The sequence below is a fragment of the Eleginops maclovinus genome, chromosome 14, assembly GCF_036324505.1.
Source record: "Eleginops maclovinus isolate JMC-PN-2008 ecotype Puerto Natales chromosome 14, JC_Emac_rtc_rv5, whole genome shotgun sequence".
Taxonomy (NCBI): domain Eukaryota; kingdom Metazoa; phylum Chordata; class Actinopteri; order Perciformes; family Eleginopidae; genus Eleginops; species Eleginops maclovinus.
In genome coordinates this window covers 5,340,435-5,363,626 of record NC_086362.1, presented here as the reverse complement: position 1 = coordinate 5,363,626, position 23,192 = coordinate 5,340,435, and the positions used below count along the sequence as shown (strand labels likewise).

The 23,192-nt window shown below is 43.4% G+C and overlaps 1 protein-coding gene across 3 annotated transcripts in view; it reads left to right on the top strand.

Moving 5' to 3' along the window:
* The window catches only part of pcdh7b (protocadherin 7b), a 102,247-nt gene that overhangs the window by 25,361 nt on the left and 53,694 nt on the right, over positions 1–23,192 (top strand). The window lies entirely within an intron of this gene.

Genomic DNA, 23,192 nt, shown 5'->3' with positions numbered 1-23,192 from the left:
TTTCTTGATGGCTGTTCTGTCATGTGCTTACCTTTCCTTCTCTGTGCAGTTGAATTTGGGTTCGTAGCCAAACCCTAGGCTGTGCACACAGAATCCTGTACACACACTTTGAAATCATTTTACTGAATTGCTATATTTTCTAGGTTAAACACTCCCTTCCTTTGAAGTGAATTTTCGGTCCCAGAGCATGCAAGTATTATGCTCACAACCTTGAAATATTAAAGGCAGAGTGCTGCAAAGATATCTGTGTGTATCCTCTCTGTCCTTTTTATTGCATATTCAGACCGTCACATACTGGATGGCGACCATCTGGATAAACCTTGTAGGATTTAGTAGCATATCCAAATGGTCAAAGAAAGTAAATCTACCAATGAAGTATTAGGTGGGGGGTCAGACGTGCAACTGGCTTAACCCAACCAATCTGGCATTCGGGAGAAGACACTGGAGCAATGGGGCTTTCAACCTGCCTGAATTGAATGCTGAAATATTAATCATGAAATGTTTCATGCGACAGGCTGCTTTGTTTTGGTTGAGCGAGAGCTGAGGTCTTGGCTAGACGACAAAAGGCATTTATGTCAACACTCTTTTATACAAGTAGCGTTTAATAGTTAATCAGGGGCCTTGTCGCTGAGCTTTGTTTGGACGGGAATGTCAAAATGATACCAATGATGACTAAATGCGAAGATTGTTCACTTAAATTGGAGCCCAGCTTGTTATTTTTGGGAGAAATGTGCCCTTTTGATATGTTTAATTTAGATAGGAAGTTTGAACGGTTTGGATTATTGTGTACTGTGAATTGAGATTCATGAATGAAAAATATCTTGGTTTTCAAATGGCAGATTTTAGTCAACCTTCAGTTACCAGCGTTAGTCTATATTCTACCTTCCTTGAATGAACCTAGTTAAGTGTCCTCCTTGCTACTCCTTTGTCCAACACACTTCCATACAACCGGGCTGCCCCTTTGAAGTGATGCTTACCCTTAGTCTGCCCTTTGATCGGCTCGCCTTGGTCCTCTATTGAACTCTAAACTCAAAGCATTCCTATGCCGCGCACTACACGTAACATGGGAATTAAAGAGCAGGCTGAGTGAGCAGGGATAAATAGAGGCCATCACCCTATCATTGTTACTCCCAAGTGGCGACGAAGCATTCTTCAAGATATTGGAAGAGGTCCGGATTGGTCTTTTGTAGTCAATTTTGTTTGTCTTGTACAAGGGCCCAGAACATGGATTCCCCTAAAAGTGTCGTCCTTGCATATGTAAAAAAAGGCCTCATTGTGTCGTGAAGAGTAAGTGCTTCTTTCTCCTGGCAGATTTAGGTGTTTAGGAGCAGCAAATTATATTGGAATATTTCCGTCCCTATTCATAAGACACCCTCCCCCCTTTCCCAGCAGGTGATTTGGTTAAGCATAGAGCAGCTAGGGGTGATTCTTTATGACTCATGCCAACATCTTTTCCCCCCAACATGGTGGGGGGTAGCACTTTGTCTTTTACACACCAAGCAACAATAGGAAGTGCTGTTGAGTTTCATTCCCCTTTTGACATCAATAGCGTTTCAGAACTATGCCGAGAAGCAGCTCTTATGGCCTCTCTGCCTGGGGCTACAGGGGATGCGTGCAGCATACCTCAACAGCGTTTCACAGCTGAAGAACCTCCGCTCCGGTCCCCTTGTTGTCTCCAGTCCCTCTCTCCCTGCTACTCTCCCGGCCAATTACCAATTCCCTCCTGAGATAAAATGACATTGAGTTTTGACAGCTGAGGGTGTTTTTGTTGTCATTGAACTTTTTCTCTCCCCTCCTCTTACCCGTTCACCCCTCTTTCTCTTTCTCTCTGTCTATTTTTGAAGGTCTTTAATCTCGGCTCAAAGACAGGTGGGGTGGTTGAGCGGCGCGCTAAATGAAAGCATGTGGAATTGTAGTTGCCTCTTTGACCTCAGGTTCTCCTTCCTCGACAGCAGGCCTCGTTACTGGCAGCGGGATGTCACCTCACTGCGAGCCAGATCAAAAGCTGTGTGAAGTGCGTGATCGTGCGCACACACCTATGCGTATCAGCCAGAATCCTGTTAGAAACACCTGATAATGTCAAAAACTGACAAGACAAGAGATAAAAACCCTGTACACGGACACATTTTAACAAACTTTACGGGTTCAAACTTCTCTGACAGGCTCAAAGTTTTATCCGAGAGATCAAATCCCCCCTCGGTTGCCATTCTATTTCCACTTGGCTCCCGATAACCATCTGCGATACACAACATTAAAGGTCAAAGTCTGCATGTGTAAGACTGAAGCTAATCCATCCACTGAGGCTAACTCTTTTTTGATGACACTTTGTGATGAATATGGCCACATCCTGGGTTTGGAGGAGATCTAATATTTGCAACATGCTGTGTTATTGAAAATTAGATTTTCCATCGAGGATAGAAAAAGCCTCGGCAGACAATAAAACAAAACTATTTATAATATTCTTCCCCTGTAGTTGTCTTGTTCTTTTGATGCCTGAAGCTGCATTATTCTTGCCTTACTTTATTCCCTTTTCTTCCGCCTGTTTATTTAATTTTCTCTCCCGTCCCCTCATTCAATTTTTTCTCAATCTGCTGTTTCTCTCTACTGGTGCGGGAACAGGTCAAGGGCAGGGAAATGATACCATTCGCTCATTCTCTGGTCAAATTAGGAGAGCAGCAACCTGCACACACACAAACACACCACAATGATAAATGAAAGATTTTCACCAAGGGTGTAAACATGATTCATGGCTCCTTTGTGGGTATTAGTCCTACACACACACACACATGAATGTTCATACACAATCTCAACTGTACTTGTATTCCTGAAATTCACTCCTCTGTCAACACATTTCTTCATAATGCCAGATAGAATCCACCTCTGGCACTTCACTAGCAACAAAACCTACTACACTCTTTGAATGTCAACAAGAACAAAGAGGCAGAGAACATTCAACACACTGCCTCCAGTCAGTCACGGCAGGTGGAAGTAGGTTCAAGGAGTTGCGTTACACCCAGACACACACACACACACACACACTCACGCTGAGACGCACATGTTTAATGTCTCTGATAGTATTAGCTTTGTTTATGCGTGCAGTCACACACACTTCAAGTGAATTGTCGAGGAAACTCTTTGTTGATTAATGTTCTTTTTGCGCCTCTTAAACAGGCATACATCAGTCTTCACAGAGTCGCAAAACTGGGTGGGAGGAGGAGAGAGAAGCAGGCAAAAAGGGGGACAGAGAGATGGTAAGAAGGGATGAAGTTAATTAGAGGAACTAGGTAAAGAGACAGAAAAGGGAGATGCCTTTGGGGCAAACATCCTGACAAGATTTATCGGTTTACAGTATATGGGTCCCCCTTACTGCCCTCTGCAAAAATATATTCAACACACTGGATGCAATCGATTAGAAGTGCAAAATTGGGAAATGAAACCAAAATACAGTTGAATACAGTATATATACTCAGCCATGCCATCAGGTCCTTGAGGCTCAAACACAGAAATGCTAGCATTAGCATGCTATCGGTGACAAAGCTGACATGTCTGATGTTGAGCAAGTATAATGTTTACCAGTTATACCATCTTGGTTTAGCTTTTTAGCATGCTAAAACATGTTAATCCTGCTAACCCTGAAGAAAAAATAAAGCTCACTGATGGGCATGTTTGACTGGTATTTTTTAAAAGACATAAGTATTGAACAACTTAAAAAATGTAACCTCATGGTAACCTTATGAAAAGTTAGGTGATCACAAAACTCACTCTAAATCAAACAAAGCAGCATCATAGTGGCGCTTGAGGAATGATAAACGTCCTTTATTTAAAAGTAATATATGAAATAGTTATTAGTTTAAAGTTCATTTGTAGTTCAACATGTTCCTTCCTCGACACAGTTTCTAATTTCTGAGTCTTTTCATGGACTTTCTTCTTCGCTGTATAACTTTTTAAAGTCACATCTCCTCCCTAACCACCCACATACACATAAGTGTCTTTTCTTGTACTTATTCTTCTGTGTGGCTTTTTTGTTGACACAGTACAGATGACATCTGTTTTGTCCCTCTGCCGGAGCTCAAATATTACCTATTTTTTCAGAAAAGAATGTTTTAGTCCGGTCTAGCAAAGGAAATTGTAAAAAAAATAATCCTTACTGCATCATCTATTGTGGATCGCTTGTAGGAATTAGATCCCTAACCAAGGGAATCTTATATGGATAACATCATTGCTAAGTGAAAACCACAGCTTGTCTGTGACTTAAAATGACATATACTTTGCAGACAGCTATCTCTCAAAATAATGTCATTAAACCCTACACTTTTTCATCATTTGTCGCAACAGACATTGCATGTCTTACACTTTGCTCTTGCTAATTCTCTCAAGCTTCTTTCTCCCAATTAATGTGGTCTGTAACCATGGGCAGGCTCATGGCTCACCCATTGGGTGCTGTCCAACGGATTTGATCCCCTGCTCTGGCCACGGCCATCTGTGTCTGTTGGCGTTGTAATGAGGGAAAAAAACGCCCGCTGGTCTCTCCTCCAATCCCCAGCATTCAGTCTTTCTGCATGAGCTCTGGACAACGGTAATTTGGTATCAGCCTTTCCTATGTTCCAACCTTATGGCCCTGTCTCTGCTCATGCTTGCATAACCTTGCGGATAATGAAAACTGGATAAAAGGATAAATATATATTTTGGAAATGGAAAATGAGCCAGGCACAAACACGTACTATTTTGCTGTCTCTCTGCTCAGTTAGGCTGAAGCGATATGGGAAACATTCAGCTTATCCCCTGAGCTAATCCCTTTAGACGAACCTCCAATCCCTCAGAACATGGTGCTCTTTGCAACACTAGCCAACGCATTGTCAAATCATGATTGTTTACAGCCCTATATTTTAAATATTTGATTTGTTTTTTATTTATTGACTCTCTACTCTTGCCACAGGGTTTCTGCTTTGGACTTTATTTTGAGAAATCCAAAACATCTATGATGTTTTATTGGTACAAAAGGTCACAGCCTGTTCATGTTTCAAATATTTAGGGAAGCACATCCAATCCATTGTGAATACTGACCAAATCAATCCATCGTCACACACTATGAGCAGGTTTAACTGCTAGTTAGGAGTTGTTTTAGCCAATCCATAATATAATATATAATGTTCAATGATTTAGCTTCAGTTTTGAATAATAACTTTCAGGAACTACATGTGAAAAACAAATGTTGTTCCTTTAAATACTAAGCTAGAGCCAGTTCACTGGGCTTAGCCTGGAGCACCTTAAGAATGGAAAATGTGGTTGAAAAGTTCAACTTGAATCTGCCGTAACTCAAAGTAAACACATTACATGTTGTTGTTTAAATTGTATATAAACACACGTTTAAAAATACAGTTCCAATGAATCTGTGGCCATGAACAGTAACTTCAAGTGAACGGGATAGCTATTTATATTCAGCAAGCTAACCAGCTGTAGACTTGTAGCCTGGCAGGAACATGACTGTAATCAATTTATTTTTCGATCTCTCTGCAATAAAGATGAATACAGTTATTTCCCAAATGTATAATTTAAGAACATTTAGTTTAAGTCATATCATCAGAAAAAAAAACAATAGGTCGACTAGCCATAACCGATGAATAGCTAGGTGATATGCAACATTGTATGAACACGTCTTTAAATTGACTTGTGCATATGAGCGTGTGTGTGTGTGTGTGTGTGTGTGTGTGTGTGTGTGTGTGTGTGTGTGGTTCCAAATCCCATAGTGGGTGCCTCCCCATAATAATGATGCTATTAAACCCTGCGCTTAAGCTGACTTTGCTTTCCTTTTTCCCTCCTTCTTTACACCCCCCCACCATCTCTCTCTCTCTTTCTTTAAACCCAACACACACACACACACACACACACACACACACACACACACACACACACACACACACACACACACACACACACACACACACACACACACACACACACACACACACACACACACACACACACACACACACACACACACACACACACACACACACACACACACACACACACACACACACAGTGAACACTCAGTTGACCCCCCCCCCCCACCCTCTCCACCCCACATGCCCGATCCCTCCGTTTCTTCCCCCGCTGCATTATTAGTGCGTATAGCTCTCTCCTGGCTCTGCAGAGGCCATTAGCTGAGATTAGCAGCGGAGGAGCCAGGCTACTCTCTCTCCCTGCCTCCCTCTCTTTCTCTCACTCACTCACTTTATTTCTTTTTTTTTTCTCAGGCTAGCCGTAGCTGCCACGCTCACTGAATGATTACCATCCATTATAGGGCCTCATTGTGCTGACAGAGGCAACTTCTGGCCCTGGCCCCGGTCGTAAAGAAAAAAAAAATAAGAAAAAGAGAGAGACTCATAATCATAGACACACTCCCTGTGAGTGTAATGTGTGTGTCAGGGAGGGAGACAGAGATATGATGTGAGTGTGGGGAGAGGAGGGAGGCTGAAAGGATGAGGAGGAGAAGATAAGGCGAAAGAGAACTGGGATGTTAGCATAAGGGATTTAGAAGCAGGATGTGCAGCCTTGAATGCGTAACAAGGGAGAAATTTGGCAGCGATCGGAGCTGTTATTACTTATTTGTTGAGGTTTAATGGATGCCACAGCAATGCACCATGGGAAGTGATGTTAACCTTTATAGCGAGGTATGAGGCATGCGCTTCCCCGCTATGAGCCCTCAGTCAAAAGCATCCATGCTCGCACAGGTTGCCCCTTTTTTTAGCTGCAGGAGTCACACACAAGCATGCTCATACTCCTAGCACACACACAGTGAAAACACCGCAGTGAGGATGACAAATCAACTGTCACTTTTTATTTAGAATATATACAAAAAAAGAAATAAAAAACTTCCAACAAAACAAAACAGGCTCATTTCCTGGCTGCTGGCTCAGGTTGTTAGTGAGACAGAGAGAGATAGGAAAACACAGTGAGGGGAATTTTGTCACTTGACTGGAACAAGACGGGGACGGAATATCAATCATTTCTCTCATTTTCCAGCCTCTTCTCGCTCTATGTATAAAAGCAGAGGATGCTCCCTGTCGACTGCTGTTTCGGCCCAGCAGGCCTGAAGTGAATAATGTACAGCTCAAACCCCTATCATAAAACACTTTGCAATGTGTTCGGGAGAGGAAGCCCGCTTTTAAAGGTTGCATCGGTGTTAGGAGGGGGGTTAAAGAGTACAAATCTGTGTGATTTTATATAACGCGTAGAGGGATTTCTTTCAAGCATTAACAACTCTCAGCACCCTCCCTTTCTCGATCTCTCTCAGCTTGCTCTTCTTCGTTGGTTTGCTGAGCTGCATTTCAATGAGACTGTCCCAAAATGCCCTGTCAATATTCTTGACAGCTCTTGAAAGCGCGATACTGTAAAAGCGCAGAGGAAATGACAGGCGCCGGAGATCACCTGAGTTTAAATCTGTATTATGATTTGTAGTTTTTGGAAGAAAAAGAAACTGTAAAGAGTGTATGTGTGTGTGTGTGTGTGTGTAGACATTTTTCTTCTACCATCTATCAGCTCACGGTCATGACCATGTCTGGCCGCCCAACCCTGGCCCTTTTTACAAGGACTGGATTAGCATACTGTCAAAATGTACTCCACCCCTCTCACTTGAATCACAGAAAACTTGGAGTGTATGTCGGTCTATGTGTGTTCATATATAGAAATTGCCACCTCCTCCATTGGTAAGCATGAGCTCCCTATATATTTGTACTCATACATTAGCTCCTTCTATGATTGCATCCCCTTTACCTCCACCCTCCCTCCCTCTCCAGACACATCACTCTCAATCACATCCATCTCTTTGGAGCCATCCTCCGATCTTCTTGAGCCCCCTTCTTTATTTGTAATCTATTTTCTCTCCTTTTTTTTCTCTTTCTCTTTTCTCTCCAACACCCTGCTATCTCTTCTCCCTTCTTTACTACTTTCAATCTCTCCCCCGCTCAGCCTTGCTATTCTCTTTTTGTTTTCCATCTCGTCTCGCTTACTCTCCCCCCTCTCTCTGTCTCTCTTTCTCTGCCCGTGTTTCTCACCAGTCAATAATGAAAATTGCTTGCTACCTTGAATGGATTATGGGTGTGCGCGGGGGCCCTAGGTAGTTTGTTTGAAGGCGCAGCGGTGTCAAATGAAAAGGCCCGGGCCATTTTCTACCTGCCACAGGCCCTCTGCCTCCATCACACCATGCACACAAACAAACACACAGGTGCAGAGACACACCAATAGGCCACATGATTGAGGCAAACAGAAATAAACACACTCACGCACACACATTTGATCAATGACAGCGGATCAAGCATTACCACTCCTGCCTGCGCACTCAAATTCTCTCCCCTCTACCTTTCTTCTCTCTCTTTTTCTCTGCTCCCCTCCCTTCCTCCCTCCGGTCATGTATTATGAATGTTGCCTAATTACGCAGCCCAGAATTCTTCATACGGGCTGGCACATTTATTTGTTTGCTTTGTATCTCTTTGCCTTTCTCTTGTATGCAAAACCCTTCTGTGATAGAGTTGTTTATTCTTTGGCTCTGCCTTTGCTTAGATCAAACAATGAGCAGATTGAACAGGGACGGTGTGCGATTGATGGTCAATCCTCGGGTTGATACACACCGAGAGGCGGGGAAAAAGTGGTAAAACATGCTAGCGGGGGTACGCGCCTCTCTGCTTCTGGTGGAATCCAATCCAAAGCACATATGCTTGGGCTGCGAGACAAATCTAAAAATATGGTTTGTTTTTCAGCCTGCCATCTCGATTATGCTGCCCTGTTTTCTGCAAGTACCTAATCTGTGTGTATAGATTTGAGAAGCCTCAGTTTGATCTAATATATATTTAATGCTTCCGTCTTTTCTTCCTTCATTTGTATTTTTCTCTATTATCGCAGTAATTGCTTGTAGCGGTGACTCATGACAACTATTGAGCGGACCCGGGGAGTGTGTGGGTGTTTTGAAATTCGGTCAAGCTCTGACTGACAGCTGCTGTGCATCGTTATTGAAAAACAGAATCCCATAAAGCGCTGCATATTGCATCTTCCCCGAGCAAGTGTAAAGTAGCTGCATCTGTTTGACAAATATGTTAAGACATCGTTATTTCAACATTGATGCGCAGAGCGGCATAGACGGAGGGAGTGTGATTCTGAACCAGCCGCAATCAGAACGATGCTGCCTGTTTTAGTGTCACATCCATTTAAACGGCAGGTCCATTTGCTGCCAGCGGGCACATGTGAGCCGGATTTGTATTGTTGTGTATGTGGGAGGGGGCGTGCGTGGTTGTATGCTTTTATTAATGTATGAATGTTGGGACATGTGTGGGCTCTTTAAAAAAAAACTGAATTATTTGCTTGTGTGTATTTCTAAGCTGTCCAAGCTTTTTTGGGGGGGGGATAACGGCAAATCAAATTGACATGGTTTACCACCTTTGCGGGGGTTTGCATTCAATGATTTTGTATTTAAATGAACAGCAAATGTTCGAAGTCGATGGCCAAAGTCTACATAACCATCCCTGCAGTACACTTAAGTAAATTTCCCTGGGATAAAGAAAAGCCTCATAATCTCTCAGAGCATACTCCATTAAACAACTTCCTTTTCTTATGCATACAGTAACAGCGGGGGCTATACTGTGCTATCAGGTCCTGGACATACAAGTCTCTTCCTAGTCCTTCCCCGGCATTCACTCCTGTAAAAAATAAAAAATCCTCTTATAGAAAAGCAATGGTGCTTTCTGACTGAAGCCTGTGAATGCAAAGAGAAGCTTTGGGGCTAAGATTTCACAGTCACTAATAAGCATTCAGCCTCATCTCCTCCTCTGCCTTGTGGTGACTTGGCTGCTAATGTGTGACTGACAAGCCTCGGCTTCTGTGTTGATTGGGGCAGTTTTTTTTCAGGTTGGCTAAACACATGGCTGATGGACAGATCTGGGCTGCGTGTGGGATGGGTGTGTCTGGATCTGGCGTACGAAATATCAAGCGCGCTCATATCAAAGTTGCACCCACCCCCCCCAAAAAAAGGTGCAAGGCTTATTCTCTCATTTCAATATGAGCGCTCATTGGCTTGCATTGCAATGTTTTGCTGGGACCAACCGAGAACGATTCAGTGGATTTTAGCCATTTTTCATGCGTGATGGCCTTGGTTGGCTGACTGCAGCGGGGAGCATTGGTTTTTATTTTTGCCAGATTGCTGGGCTGCCTCTCTTGTTTGCCTGCTTAAATTAGCCCAGCAGGGACCTTCAGTTGCCAATGCGTTTTTTTTTTGGTCGAATTTTAACATTTATTCTGTCCGTATCTCTTTCTCACTCCCTCCACGCACTCACTTCCCCAACAACAGATCAATACGTATTAGCTGTAAGCCGGCTGCCAACAACAAGGTCACAAGGTCACGTATTACAGTGCATTGTGGGTCAGGGTTCTAAGTGGCCATTACTAATAATGTTCCTAAATCAGCAAGACTCCTGACCAGCCCCTGTAATAGGCATGAAACAGGGCTTGAATAAGAACATTGTTTTTAGTTAGTGCTATATAAAGCATGATGAGCTTTTTCTCTATGTTTATGTAAACTCTACTCAGTATCTTAAGCAGATCAAGGCTCAGTGATCTTCTTAAATCCATTCCCGAGCAACTGTGTTGATTTCCTATTGGAAACAACGGCAAATGGCTCATTTATAAAGTCTATTATCCTGTCCTACATTGGTATTTCTCTACAATGCCGAATGTTGAGGTTCCCTGAGGTGGTCTTGTTGTATTGCTATTGTAAATGTGAACATACTAGAACCGGGCATCCATTGTTAAGCCGTCTAATGCCGGGAGGTATAGACGGGGGTTAATCAAAGATCTTGCAATGAATGAGGCATTGGTAATCCAGTTCGGATATCGTATCTAGGGTAAACCCGCAGATTCCAGCATGCACTTAAGACGCACACCACACACCATTAATGCGCATACACAGATGTCCTTCAGTGAGCACACATGTAATTACATACAAATAAAAAGAAGAGGTCACACACGTGCAAATTCATTACAAAAATGTACACAAGTACATTATCACACAAACTGGTGTGGCTATAATTAGCCATGGGTTCCAGTTCATTGTTTCACCAGCAAACCGTGGCGATATCACATTCTTAGTTCCCCAATAGAGCGATATGTCCAAGACCAAAGAGAATCTGTTCCGAGCAAATGACTGTGGTCGTTTCTCATTTAGCTGCGCAACACTTTAAAACCAGAAATGCTATTTTATTCATGTGGAATCGGGTGGTCTCTCCGCTATATCTCTCTGACTCAATCTTTCACAACACCCCCCATATTCTCGCCCCTCCGCCTGCTCTTGGCCACTCGCAGCGATTGCACTCATAAGTACTTCAGCGAGGGCTCAAATTAATTTCAACTTGTTCATTCCCTTTGAAAAAAATGTGTGAGGAAAAAGAGAAGAAGGAGAATTAAAGAAGCAAGCCAGGTCGCTGTTTGAGTTTCTAATTGCCAAGGCCCAGAATGTGACCTACAGATGTGAAATTCCCAACTCAGTGAAATATTAACTAGATTGCGGGGCTCGACGGAGATCAGCTGCATTGTATAGAGCGAGAAGGAGAGAGACACACTGATGAAGCAGAGAGATGGTGGCGTTGCAACTCAACACGGCTGAGGTTGATAGGGTCGTGTAATGGAATGTGGGAATGAAATGGAACTCATTAGTGGAGAGAGGGAAGGATGACAGGGACCTTTATTCATGTGTGTGCTTAGGCATGTGAGTGTGAGGAAAGTTCCCTCCATGGTATAACGCGGGCTAAAGCGGTAATGTGAAACACGTCACTCACCTTATCTGCGGATTTACGACCCAACAAGCCATTCGTCTTTCTCTACCTTGTTAGTATTACGCCTCAGCGCCAAAGTACGGAGATAAGCCGAGCGAGAGATGTGAGAATTAGGGAGTGGATGGAGGGTGATGGATGACTTGGTGGGTAATATTCCTGACAGATGGATGAGAAATGAAAAGTTGTCGGTGCTGAAAAAACAAACATAGTAATGGAGATGATCACATCTGGATGGGGGCTGGTCCCTGGCACATGTTGGATCCAATTTAAAAAAGAACTCAGCAATCATCAGCATTGTCATGTAGGGCAATGTTTTAAAGCAAGGAAAACCATTTACTGTACACGCATGAGTTGCTTCACTCAATTATAAAACCACTAATGACTCATACAGGAATCATGGGAGAAAAGAAACACCTTGAACCCAACGCTTATCAAACCCAACTCCCCTCAGAATCCCTGAAAGATGTTAAACTACGTAAAGGCAGATTTTTACCGGCTGAGATAATATTAAAAGAAAAGGTTTGCAGATTCCACCAGATAGTGGCGATGTGTTGCATCTCAAAAAAAAAATCAACTAGTTTCTTTGGTGTATAATAATTAGCTTATCGAGTTTTAATTTAAGCCTGACCTGCTTTTTATTCTGGCCGAAGAGGAGGGCCAGAGGCACAGCGATGGGGTGGAAGGAGTGTTGGGGTAGAGAGCAGGGGAGGCAAAGTAAATACATGGGGGATAACAGAAACTGTAGCCTGCTAAATAACTTCTCTTCCAATGCCCCAAATTCATAATAATCTGGTTTACACGGCAAATAAATAAAACACATCCAATCTTTTTGTTAGCGTCAAAATATGGGCCAAGCAGCGTTTTTTTTTTTCTTTTAGAGATGTGATTATTGTTTTTAGCTATGCTGCTTCAGCTCAAACTCCCCCCCCCCCCACCCAATGACCTCCTCCTCTTCATTTACACAGGGGTTTAAATTAGCCAGCCTGATGAGGCCATCATTAGTGTGGCGGGGTGCTGTGCTACGCTCCTAGCATTCTTTCGTTTTTTGCTTTTATGAAGCGGTGAATAGGGAATAAAAACCTGTTCAGCAGAAACTAGGTATATATTTGGAGGCGGCCCAATCTGAGGCGAACCTGGGCATTGTTCTTAGATCAAAGAAAGAGAAAATGGCAATGTAATACGAGCTCAAATTAAATGGATGTTTTGTCTTTTTATGTGACAGCCTCAATTCTGGCCTTGAGTTTTGATGTTGTTTTTTTTTGTTCCCAAGCGGCTCTGTTGTGGATGGGTGACAGAGGAAGCAAGAGGGAGAAAAAAGAGAGAGTTGGAGACAGAACAGCGTTTTTTCCTGCTTCGGTTGAAAATCCACAAGGGTGCGGAAAAGCCTTTTACAAACACACATATCGCCAACCCCGCTTCCATGCCGCCATATTGAACCGGCATCATGGATCCTTGATGATGCTGCATGTGATGCACTAGCCGCCTTTCCACTCGTCACTATTATCTGTCAGGCCGATGTCACTTTAATCAATAACCATCTTTGAGTCACACACTAGCTGCCCTAGACTCAGCCGCTCCTTCAATAAGTATGTAAGTATGTGTGTGTGTGTGTGTGTGTGATCAGTCTGATGTGTCCCCACATAGGCTATCTTTCTCCGCTAGCTTATGTTTCTTCAATAGCATCCATTATTTTCCCTGTTTGCCCTCAAAGCTCCTTGTCCTCTCATCTCTGTCCTTCTCCTGATTAGAAGTAGGAGGAGGAGAAGGGGGGGGGGGGGGGAGCATGAATACAGTCAGGTGCTTTCACCTGCACCGTAGAGAAAGTAGGCGGGGAGGGGGGGGGGGGGGGGTTTATTTCAACGAGACACAGGATCCGCTCCATCTGCTAACCCTGCACACCGCCGCCACAAACCCACCCACTGTTCCCCTTCATCTTCTACCTCCGCTGCCGTCTCTGGCGGTTCTTTTATTCCTAGGATACCAGCTGCCGGTAAGGTGATAGGTGAAGCACACACACACACACTCGCTTTTTGATGGCACAGAGGCATTGGTACACTGTTTCAGAGCTCACCGGAAAGCAGGCACAGGTGTCCAGTAATAATGCCTCTTTGACCTTTCTGTAACTTTCATTAAGGTTGAAAAAAGCTAATATTTTTTGCAATTTGCCTGCTTATTTAATGTCTTAACAAAGAGCTTCTTTGTTGGCATCTCCCATGTGACCTGACCACGTTTTTTTCCCGTCTTTCTCATTCAATAATTGGGGAACAGCTTGCAGCTTAGTGAGGACAAAAACAGGGCCAAATTGAACTACGCATTTGTCTTGTACTCCTACTCCAAATGTTTTTTTCTGAATTATTTTGACTTATCAGGCAGAAATACCAGAGGGAACAAACAAGCTGCACTGTTAATTGTGTTTTTCATACACTCCTGAGCCCCCTTAACAAAGTGCCAATGCCAGCAGAGTGCTGGAGAACTCGTGACAGTGGGGACCAAAACAACCGGACGCCATTATCAAATTTCCCATTAGCTGCCCCAAAATGGCTGCCCAGTCAACAACTGAGTAATGAGATCTAATAGAGCTGGTGCTGAAAATTAGACCTTAAGAGCACATTGTGTATCTGTTCTGCCTTTTTTTTGGTATGCTGGGAATAGTGTCAAAGAGAAAGCAAGAATGTGGAAAGGATTGGAGAAGAGAGACATTGTTAGCTAAGAGCACTCAAAGCAGTGCCTTAGAGGAGAGGACTATTTTACATGCGGATTAGTGTTCATATCACCGTCATCAGACAGCGATACTGGGGCTTGATAGACTGTATGTCTTTGATGCCTTCTGAGGCACGAGGCCTTATCGCTTTCACCTTCTTCTACTACAACATGCTCCTCCATCATGCATGCAGTGATACAGCCTTTAGAATTGCTGCGATGGGGAAGATTGGTAAGATTTATATCGTATGCTTTTAAATGTGAATGCTATCTGAATAGGCAAGTTTGCAAACATGCTACCTTTACATCCTACGGATTTAATCTTTGATTTCCACACACAAAGCCCTACAGGTGTGCAGGTTTGATGCTCCCAACACAATCTCTTGCTGCTCTCTGCTCCTGAATAGCTGCATTGTGTTTTAGTTCATTTTGCATTCCTGCATCTGACAAAAATGAACACTGTCGGCTGAAAAAGAAAATAAATCCCACAGCTTTTCCACTACGCCACCCCTCAAACACTATTAACATTTTTGTTATGTTTTCCACTTTGGCCCCCCTGGTGAAAATAACACATGGGGATTGTCTGGGCCTGAGCCAAACACACATAAATTTCAATATTAATTTGGTCGGCACCTCTGCAGCCTCACCGGCTTCCTAATCTCCCGCCGCATATCTTCATTATCTGAAAGTATGCTTTCATCTTAATTCCATTTTCATCCATCAAACGTCAGGAAGGTTTGACCTTGCGTGATCTCAGCAAAGATAGCAAGGGAGGGAAGGAGCGGGCGAGAGTGACAGAGACTGGAGATTGGGGAGAGAGGGAAGTCGGGAGATAAGGGGGGACGAGTTGAGATGATGAACGAGGATGGAGGGATGGGGGACATGACAGGAAGAAATGTGGGGGAAGAAACATCTTCAATGCCAAGTCACAGTCTGTTAAATATGCAGCTCAGTATGTGTAGCCAGTCCATTTCTCATAATCTTTATGTTGCACCAGAGAGTAGCATGTTAGCACGTTAGCAGTGCTGTGTAATAATTGTACCCTTGCTTGCCTTTGACCTTTTTTTCTATCCCCCATTCACCCCCTTCTCAACGTCTGTTTATTCATCCTGACATTAGGGTCTAATTGCTTATTTGTAATAATTCCTTTCATCATTGTTTGGATCGTAATTGTCTTATGCTGATGTTGTCGGGAACAGGTGGTGGATGGGACCTGTAAGGAAAGTGCATGTAAGTGATATGATGAGGACATATTGTTGGCATTCATTACATCGAGACGCGCCACCTGGTGGTGCTATGCTGATTGAAGGAGTGGGGATTCAAACACACATAGACAAAAAGGGATGGACATGTGCGACACACTAGGGAGCATACTACTTATCCCACTTGAATGATACATGCCCGCATGATCATACACAAATAGAACGCCTCATTAGCGGATAAGCTGGATGTGCTCTCTAACCTCCCCCAATTTATCTCGCTCATCTATTTTGCCTGTTTGGATGGCAGCCCTGATCCCTTAAACGCGGGTTATCTGTCATCAGTGACTCATGACGGTAAATAAAGAATCATTTCTCTTTCTGTTTCTCCCTCTCTTATCTCAGCCTTTTCCTTTCTTTATCCTTTCCTTCAGATACTATCACTGTTTTTGCCATTGACTTGTTTAGATATAGCATTTGAAGGCTTCTAAATCTCCCTTCTAAATATGTGCTCACATGGGACAGGTAGCAAAACAAGTGAGCTTCTGTTTCTCATAACTGTGGCAGCGAGTGCTCAACTCTGGCATTTGGCCGCTTTGGCTCCGTTGATGCCATGTCATGCTTTCTGCTGACATCCAGACCTGTGTCACAACAAGCTAGCGTTAGCGCCAGCCCCAGGCTCATCAAAAACTGACAGTAGTGGGCCGGTGGTCAGATGAATCTCAGTCACTGCTGTGATGGATCCCCACACACGACACCTACATACCCAACCAACCTCCATGCCACAACTGGGAACCTAAGCTGACGGAGGGGTGACATGTGAAATGACATGACAATGCCAAAGACATGACACATACATTTTCGCTCAGATAACCAAGAACGGGTGCTTGCATGCCTGAGTGTGCCTGAGAATGCCATTCAGATGTTGGTTTTCAAACAAGGGTGGAATTCCAAAAAAGTAGGAAAGGTGATCTCAAGATTTTGCCGGCAGACTCTATGTAAGCAACACCAGGCGCAGGGTTTGGTTGACGCTCTTTCCAAGCGTCTGCTAGTGCTTGTGTCAGCATCAGTGGCTCAAACAAAGCGACACAGGATAGGCCCCATCCATTCATAATGAGAGGATGTAACATAATTCGTGGCTGACAGACGCGGATGTTGCTGTGGAAATCCGCAAAAAAATTTACCACAGCATGAACGCAAATACATTAGTTATTTGGTCGACAATGACAAGCCTCCCTTTATGAATTATGAAGCCTTCATGTATCGTTTTTTCATGTCCCTTTTAGCCTCATGCTACATGACACCAGGCTTGCTGTGATGGTGTTCCTGCAGCCCAGCAGAAAAGCAGCAGAATCCTACAAAGGGTGTTATTTGTCAGTTTGAAGCTAATCCACTGCCACTCAACACCCCCACCCCCCACCCCCCCTTCCAACCCATCTCAGCCCCCACCCCAACCAACCAAAACACTCTTCTTTTTGCCATTCAAGGCAGGTCAGGGGTTGGGCTAAGCTTCTGAAGATGTTCAAACGCATCCCCACTGAATAGTATCTCTGTTACACCAATGGCCTAATCCGCCACTTGAAGAGCAATTAAAAGTTTAGACCAGACTTTAAGAAAGTAACCACATGTGATCTTCTTTTACTCTCCATTTTTTCCCCCCCGTTTCTGCGGGTCTGACACACATGGGGTGCATGCTAATAGGAAAGTGCTAACTGTGGCACTCCTCCAAAGGCATTCCCAACACACTGGTTAAAGGAAATGCAATAGAGGGGGTGTGGATGAAGACAGCACATGAAGCTTTCTCATTTGCTTATTATCCATTTCCCTTTCTTTGTTCTGTTCTTAGGCTCTCTCCAACTTTTGCATCTTTTCTTACAATCCAATTCCCACTTCTCTTTTCTTAATCCAAAATGGTTCCCAAGGCATGAGTTCTGCGACTAAGAATGCATCCCTCCAGAATTCATTCAGAAGACTTTTTTGTGCCTAGCAACAACTTTTTATGGCACAACCCAACCATACAATCATCGGAAGCATAAGGGAGTTCATGTTCTGTGTGTCCTGCTGTCTTTTTGGAATTATTGAATGGTCTTTTTCTTACTGCAGCACATACTATATTTATATAGCTTTCTCTATTGCCAAAGAGTGCAATAAAGGGTCAGTAAAGACTCAAGAGAAAGCCTGAGCTAGTGCTGAAGGACATTCGATTGATCTGTGCGCGGTAAGATCATAAAACGACCACATGGTAAAAGGGAAGGGTAAAAAAATACTCATAGTTTAAAGATCGACAGGAGAGTGCTAATAGCATCATCAACTCTTAACGAGGCTGTGTGCTGTGTTGCCCGTAATGTGTGCACCTCCTGTAATAAAAGCATTTTTAAAGGTGTTTAAAAAATATTATTATCAAGCTCTGGACCCATGCGGATCGTATCTACCTGACTCGATTTTAAATGAACGATCAGCATTCAAATCTGTCCATCTTATCTCTTATTATATTCCAATCCATTATTAAAAGGCACAGTTAAGGTGAGGAACAGGCAGCTGGGTGCCCTTGTGAGAGCGGCTGTGTAAAAGATGTGAATAAAACCACTTCTTTTCAAACTCAGCAGACTAGGACAAGAAAAAGAAAAACACTCTCTGCATCTTTGTTGACTCAGAAGACAATGTTGGAAATATCAGACACTGAACTCGCAAGAGCCTCTTTTATCTCGGCTATGTTTTTCTCTCTTTTCTTCCCCGAGTCTTGGGTGTTCTTTGGAAATGTTAGCCTGGTTTCTCCTCTTCATCCCGAATGACCTGGGAGGAATATGTGCGGAGGAAAGAAGCTTGAAGAAGACCGGGGGAATGTGAGGAAGTGAAGAGGAGCACTGGAGCTTGACAGGGCCAAAGCTATCAGTCAGGCTAGAACACGATACCTGAGCCTCTGCAGGCGGTTGCACTAACAAAGCTGCATCCAGAACTCCCTCAGAATTCCCACAACTTACTCGGCCCTGACAGAAAGCCTTTTTGAAATCCACCTTGTCAACACACCGGAGAGCCCATCCAAATTCAACCTTTCTCGTTTGTGACTACCAATGCCAGAGGGCAATCTATGCTTGGATTAGCTTAGCATTGCATCGTAATTAAGTACAGCTGAGCAGCACCCAAACAGAACTTGAACCCAGCCTGATCAGATTCCAATTGATTTCCAGTCAGACATTCACCTTGAGGGCATTTGTCTCGTTTATAGCATCAGCGTCAGTGTATCTCATAAGCTTCTTAATTCATCAGTCCTGGAATTACAGCTTCACCTGCATTTAAACTTTACAAATCAGTGTCCGCAATTAGGTTAATGCAATTTAGGATCCCCGCAAGTATGTTGTTTGGTGTAGCGTGGCTATTTGGCACTTTCTGGGCGTCTCAGGTGGCGTATCGCAGGTCGCTGTCTAGTTGCCCATTAAAAATGAAACATGGCTTCTTAATTACAGACTGGCACTTTTGGCAATCATGGCCATACTCGTGTGTCAGGCCCTTCTCTCACTTCAGCCCATTCAAATGGTCTCTTTATCCGTCTCTACATCTCACTTACTCATACTCCACTCCCTGTGTCCCTTCATCTCTCCTGGTTGACTGCAATAAGACACTGGCCCTGCAGTTTGCGTTTGCTCCCCTAGCCCCAAGTCCTGCCCAGCCTCAATTACTTCCTGTGGTTCACGGTAGTGGGTCACTGCCATCCGCCAAAGGTATTTACAGCTGAAATTACACACACTCTGTTTTCCGAGCAGACTTACCTACATCGTTCCATTATCCTTCAAACCACCCGGAGGCTCTGGTGAAGGTGGGCTTAATTATAAAACCAGGCAACCAGAGAGAACGGGTTCAAAAGGCTTCCTCAGTGGACGAGGATTGTAGTAAAGCATAAACACAGTCACCATTGTGTGTCCTATACATAGAGTGTATCACGAGTGACATTAAGCATACCAAATGGGAAGATAATTGCAGATCTGATAGAGGACTTTTTTTTTTTTTTTTAGCAAATGCTTTACATGAAAGCTACTACATAGCCCTAAGTAATGTGCCTTGACTAGTGCCATTGAAATGTATAACTCTGAGGTTTCATGCAAAGGCAGAGCACTCTACCTTTAAACAATCTGTTACCCATTCATGATTTGCTGGGAGAAAAAAAACAAGGTTTGAAGAGAGCGATGCTGACAGTGGCTCAATGTTTTTAAAGGGGGAGGGGGAAGGAAATGAAAATCAAATCCGAAAGGTCACACATTATTGACAAGAGTGGCAAGGTCCTGTTTTTATTGGCTCCAGCCCAGCTCGAGTCAGGCAGCCCATGTGTTTTCCCTTTAGCGTCCAGAAAAAGGGCCCGGCCAAGCTTCGGCCAGAGCTCCCAGTAAACCTGTAGCTTGTTTGCATTGTTCATTTTCTGGGATGACGGATTTGCTCAATCACCCGTGGCTGTCACAGCTGGCTTTCAATCACAGGCGCACCCCAAAGAGGCCCCTCCTAAATGGGTCCCGGCATCTGGTTCGTATAAAGCAAACTGGTGCTAACATGTAATGAAAGCCATACATGTAATGCTTGGGCACTCTCTGGCAGAACCCAACGTTAGCTATTGACTTTATGCATAAAGTGATTTGATAAGTGTTTAAAAAATATATGACCTCTAAATCCAAGTGTTCAAAAATGACCCATCACATAGAGGACTGTTAAACAAACTCTATTGGCTCGTAAGGCATCTTTTTTCCTCAGAAATACGGGGCTCTCCTTTGAAATTAAATGCGACTGGGGTCAGGAAATTTAAGTGTGTGTGAATGCGCACGTCTAGATTGATTGACAGCTGAGCGTACTATGAGGGCAGGCAGGGTCAGGGTGGGAAGTAGAGGGACAGCCATCAAAGGGCCTGTACTCATCCAGGCTTTACAAGAACACTGGGTCTTAAAATGACCAGTACAGTAGGGGACAGTTCTGGGCCATATGACAGCATGGACGGACAGCGAGAGGAACATTTTCCCTGTAACACCCACAGCTTGCTTTCATGTCTCACAATGTAAAATCTCCCTTGCAATTGCTCATGCATTAAAGTATCTCCGTGGCAGCAAATCTCCAGCCTTCAACCCAGATAGCTTGTGTGTGCATGGCAGATCATTTTTGTTAATTTTCCCTGTGGTGTGGCCATGTGACAAACCCCTTAAAAAATTCCCAATTGAATACGTAAAAGAGAGAGAGAGAGAGAAAAAAGCATATGTAATGTCACATGGCATTTTGGACAATTCATTTTTGCTCCCTGGCTACTTCTTAGACACACAAGGAGACTTGCACGCACACGCAAATATAAGAGAAAAAAGGATCGCTTTTTATTTTATTCATTTATTGAAAAGACACAGAATGAAGGGAGCGAAGGTCGCTGTGCAGACGGTGGTTGCTGCAGATTCTAATCCAAAGCCTCTGGCGATCTCGGCATGAACTCCATTTCTGGTCTGCAAACAAATTAGCTTTTTTTTTCTGCCTCTGACTCTTCTATCTCGCTCTCCCTCCAATGAAAATAAGGGGAAATTCAGGTGAATAAAATCTATTTGTTCATTTAACTTTTTTCTTTTCCTCCCTTCAGCTTCTTTTCTCTCTCCCAAACTCAATTTTCCCTCGGTGCGCGCCTGCTCGAGTGTTTCTTTTCTTTGCGACAGTCTCGCCAGCAATTCATTAGGCAACAGTGGTTTAATTTGTATCATTAGAAAACCGTGTTTCCGAGGCAGTGTGGCACTCCACTGAATCTGATCCAGACAAAGTGCTTTCTTTTCCGTCCACATGCAAGCTGTGGGATTTGTTAACACACACCTCACACCAAACAAGTGTCTCAGATAAATAGAGTAAAAACAAACACACCACAAAATAAAAAAAACATGGTTTAATATCTCAGCATCTCTTCAAGTGTTATTGCACTTATTGAGAGCAGTTTTCCTTCTGGGCCCCGATTTTAATTATGCAACAAATGTTTGACTATCCGAGTGAAATTCACATGAATATTTATACCAATTCATTTGTTGAGTGTTGATTGTAATTACATGGAAACATGAGTTATTGCCAAGATTGCTGTGCTAGCCAGCCAGAGAAAAAGAAACTGGGCCGAAATATATAAATAAATGCAAATTTCCATACAGAAACAAACAGCAGAAGGAAGCCCATTTTTTTCCCCCAGTGGCTTGTGGGTATTTTCATTATCAAAAAGTCATTCTTTCATGGTATGTGTCTGGCAGAGATTCAGATATGCTTACTGTAAGTATGATAGGATGACAAAATAACAATCACCTTCCTATGGTGACATGTGCTGAGATGTTTCCTGTATGTGTGTGTATCTGTGTGCACTTCATCTGTCACTCATTTTCTGAAGATGTAGATGAACACAAGATTAGAGCTTGACATGATGTTTTGGTATCAGTCTCTCAGATCAAATGACGGCAGTAGATGGGTAATGGATAGATGTACAAATTAAAGACGCAGTTACCGATCACAGTGGCTGATAACAGATTTCCCCTCATCAGGTGAGACAATCTGGGGAACCAATATTAGAAGATGGAGAGAGAAAGAAAGAGTGTAATGGGCTTTTGTCCTATTTAATATTGTTATGATGGAACAAGAGGAAGGAGGTGGGCAAAAAGCAGAAGAACAAGTGATGAGGTCGAGCAATGGGTTGGGGAAGCAACATGGGTATGCTCACACTGTGTTTGTATCTAATTAATGAATAACATCAGCCATTTGTTATGCCATTTATTCTGGTAATGACCAAACTGGATCTTCCATTCCTTGCCTCATGCTCATTCTCCCTCTTTCCACCCCCCCCTCCCAACTGCCATTACCTTTGTACAATGTTCAGACAGGGATTGAGAGATGTTGAGGGGAGGAGGGCAAACAGACTGTAAGCAATAGGCCTCCGATTTAATGACATGCCCTGTTACTGCTTAACTCCGGACACTGTTCAATAATGTGTTTGAGTCGGCTACACTTATTTATATTGTTAACCCACAACTCGTCTAGCAGAAGCTTTTGTGTGTGCGCATGTGCTTACACGCAATCCCTATTTGTATACACTCGTCTTTGTGCTTTCGCTCTGCCGAGGGGAATTAGACTTCCTACAGAGTAGGACGCTTGTTCACCTTGTCGTCTTTTTAATGGGCAAACAAACAAGTAAATGAGGCCGCAGCATTTTTTCCCTCCTTTGCTTTATTTAACAAACACATTTAGTCAGTTGTGGTCTTGGTCCCCTGAGCTTCACGCAAGCTTGTGAAAGATTCCTTTTGTACAGTCTCACGCCATGCTATTGAGAGATCTCAGGGGTCTCTGAGAGGAAAGCATGACCTTGTTTGAGGTGATAAAAGGTCTTTGTTGGCTGTAGTGATAGAGCAGATTGTAGGTTGCGTGTCTTTGTTTTGGGGTCAGGAAAGTGACATCACAGCTAGCTTGGAGATTTATGTTAGCTCTAATGGTTGTGTCC